Genomic DNA, 3599 nt, shown 5'->3' on the forward strand with positions numbered 1-3599 from the left:
AGCGCCAGCCCCGACCGCCACCCCCCGACCGCCACAAGGCGACCGCCACAAGGCGACCGCCACAAGGCGACCGCCACAAGGCGACCGCCACAAGGCGACCGCCACAAGGCGACCGCCACTGGCCCCAAGCGCCAGCCCCGACCGCCACCCCCCGACCGCCACAAGGCGACCGCCACAAGGCGACCGCCACCGGCCCCAAGCGCCAGCCCCGACCGCCACCCCCCGACCGCCACAAGGCGACCGCCACAAGGCGTTAGTGGCCGCGCCCGGTACTTTACTGGACCCTATTTGGCCCGCGGACCGGCCGGCGTCGCTTCCTTGAATGCTTAGCCGCCTTTCGAGCTGCCATGCCGGGCTTGAGTTAGTGGTTTGCGCCCGGTACTCTACGTTAAAAGTCAGGCGGAACGGCTCTGAAGCTCCAGACGGTGCTTCCTTGAATGCTTAGCCGCCTTTCGAGCTGCCATGCCGGGCTTGAGTTAGTGGTTTGCGCCCGGTACTCTACGTTAAAAGTCAGGCGGAACGGCTCTGAAGCTCCAGACGGTGCTTCCTTGAATGCTTAGCCGCCTTTCGAGCTGCCATGCCGGGCTTGAGTTAGTGGTTTGCGCCCGGTACTCTACGTTAAAAGTCAGGCGGAACGGCTCTGAAGCTCCAGACGGTGCTTCCTTGAATGCTTAGCCGCCTTTCGAGCTGCCATGCCGGGCTTGAGTTAGTGGTTTGCGCCCGGTACTCTACGTTAAAAGTCAGGCGGAACGGCTCTGAAGCTCCAGACGGTGCTTCCTTGAATGCTTAGCCGCCTTTCGAGCTGCCATGCCGGGCTTGAGTTAGTGGTTTGCGCCCGGTACTCTACGTTAAAAGTCAGGCGGAACGGCTCTGAAGCTCCAGACGGTGCTTCCTTGAATGCTTAGCCGCCTTTCGAGCTGCCATGCCGGGCTTGAGTTAGTGGTTTGCGCCCGGTACTCTACGTTAAAAGTCAGGCGGAACGGCTCTGAAGCTCCAGACGGTGCTTCCTTGAATGCTTAGCCGCCTTTCGAGCTGCCATGCCGGGCTTGAGTTAGTGGTTTGCGCCCGGTACTCTACGTTAAAAGTCAGGCGGAACGGCTCTGAAGCTCCAGACGGTGCTTCCTTGAATGCTTAGCCGCCTTTCGAGCTGCCATGCCGGGCTTGAGTTAGTGGTTTGCGCCCGGTACTCTACGTTAAAAGTCAGGCGGAACGGCTCTGAAGCTCCAGACGGTGCTTCCTTGAATGCTTAGCCGCCTTTCGAGCTGCCATGCCGGGCTTGAGTTAGTGGTTTGCGCCCGGTACTCTACGTTAAAAGTCAGGCGGAACGGCTCTGAAGCTCCAGACGGTGCTTCCTTGAATGCTTAGCCGCCTTTCGAGCTGCCATGCCGGGCTTGAGTTAGTGGTTTGCGCCCGGTACTCTACGTTAAAAGTCAGGCGGAACGGCTCTGAAGCTCCAGACGGTGCTTCCTTGAATGCTTAGCCGCCTTTCGAGCTGCCATGCCGGGCTTGAGTTAGTGGTTTGCGCCCGGTACTCTACGTTAAAAGTCAGGCGGAACGGCTCTGAAGCTCCAGACGGTGCTTCCTTGAATGCTTAGCCGCCTTTCGAGCTGCCATGCCGGGCTTGAGTTAGTGGTTTGCGCCCGGTACTCTACGTTAAAAGTCAGGCGGAACGGCTCTGAAGCTCCAGACGGTGCTTCCTTGAATGCTTAGCCGCCTTTCGAGCTGCCATGCCGGGCTTGAGTTAGTGGTTTGCGCCCGGTACTCTACGTTAAAAGTCAGGCGGAACGGCTCTGAAGCTCCAGACGGTGCTTCCTTGAATGCTTAGCCGCCTTTCGAGCTGCCATGCCGGGCTTGAGTTAGTGGTTTGCGCCCGGTACTCTACGTTAAAAGTCAGGCGGAACGGCTCTGAAGCTCCAGACGGTGCTTCCTTGAATGCTTAGCCGCCTTTCGAGCTGCCATGCCGGGCTTGAGTTAGTGGTTTGCGCCCGGTACTCTACGTTAAAAGTCAGGCGGAACGGCTCTGAAGCTCCAGACGGTGCTTCCTTGAATGCTTAGCCGCCTTTCGAGCTGCCATGCCGGGCTTGAGTTAGTGGTTTGCGCCCGGTACTCTACGTTAAAAGTCAGGCGGAACGGCTCTGAAGCTCCAGACGGTGCTTCCTTGAATGCTTAGCCGCCTTTCGAGCTGCCATGCCGGGCTTGAGTTAGTGGTTTGCGCCCGGTACTCTACGTTAAAAGTCAGGCGGAACGGCTCTGAAGCTCCAGACGGTGCTTCCTTGAATGCTTAGCCGCCTTTCGAGCTGCCATGCCGGGCTTGAGTTAGTGGTTTGCGCCCGGTACTCTACGTTAAAAGTCAGGCGGAACGGCTCTGAAGCTCCAGACGGTGCTTCCTTGAATGCTTAGCCGCCTTTCGAGCTGCCATGCCGGGCTTGAGTTAGTGGTTTGCGCCCGGTACTCTACGTTAAAAGTCAGGCGGAACGGCTCTGAAGCTCCAGACGGTGCTTCCTTGAATGCTTAGCCGCCTTTCGAGCTGCCATGCCGGGCTTGAGTTAGTGGTTTGCGCCCGGTACTCTACGTTAAAAGTCAGGCGGAACGGCTCTGAAGCTCCAGACGGTGCTTCCTTGAATGCTTAGCCGCCTTTCGAGCTGCCATGCCGGGCTTGAGTTAGTGGTTTGCGCCCGGTACTCTACGTTAAAAGTCAGGCGGAACGGCTCTGAAGCTCCAGACGGTGCTTCCTTGAATGCTTAGCCGCCTTTCGAGCTCTCCTGCCCGGCGTGGGTTTCGCGTCCGCGCCCGGTACATTATGGAAGCCAAAAAAAAAAAAAATTCTAAGTGCGAGTGGGACCGGCCTGGGGGGCTTCCTTGAAAGCCCATCCGCCCTCCGAGCTCTCCCACCGGTCGTGGGTTGGCGTCCGCCACTGCTCAAAGCGAACTTCAAATTATCTGCTTAATAATGTGGAACACCATTCTTAAGTAGTTTTTCCTTAATTTGGGCTCAACTGGCCGGTAATGATCCCCGGTGTCTGAGATTGATCTCAGTGATCCAAAGAGCCCTGACACGTAATACCATCCATGAGTTTAATTGAAAAACAAAAAATGTAATCTTTATGACACATAAATACAATTTGCATAATAATTTGGAACACAGTGTAGACTTCCAGCGGACCGCGCGCGGCTCGGCTGACGGCGCAGCGCGATCTGGTACCGCTGCGCGGGACGAAACACGCCCCGTGCAGAGTTCCAGGCGGCCGGGAAGACATTTAAGCGCTGCCGCTGCAGCTGCGGCGGGGATTTGCCGTCCTCCGGTGGACACGACGAGTAAATACACCAGCAATCGCACTTACACCGTGTTCCAAATTATTATGCAAGTGACATTTATCTCAGATTTTCCTAAATAGTCGATGCAAAATGAGTCAGCATAATTTTCAAGTCATCAACCATTATTTTGATGAATTCTAATTTTATTGAACAAACCTCCGAATGATCACAGAATTTTTAAAAAATAAAAAACTTAAAATGCACTGTTCCACATTATTACGCACAACAGAGTTTTATAACATTTTATAGGTTTTTATGAACTGAAATGCCCATCTTAAGAATTT

Source organism: Syngnathus typhle, unplaced genomic scaffold, assembly GCF_033458585.1.
Source record: "Syngnathus typhle isolate RoL2023-S1 ecotype Sweden unplaced genomic scaffold, RoL_Styp_1.0 HiC_scaffold_125, whole genome shotgun sequence".
NCBI lineage: Eukaryota > Metazoa > Chordata > Actinopteri > Syngnathiformes > Syngnathidae > Syngnathus > Syngnathus typhle.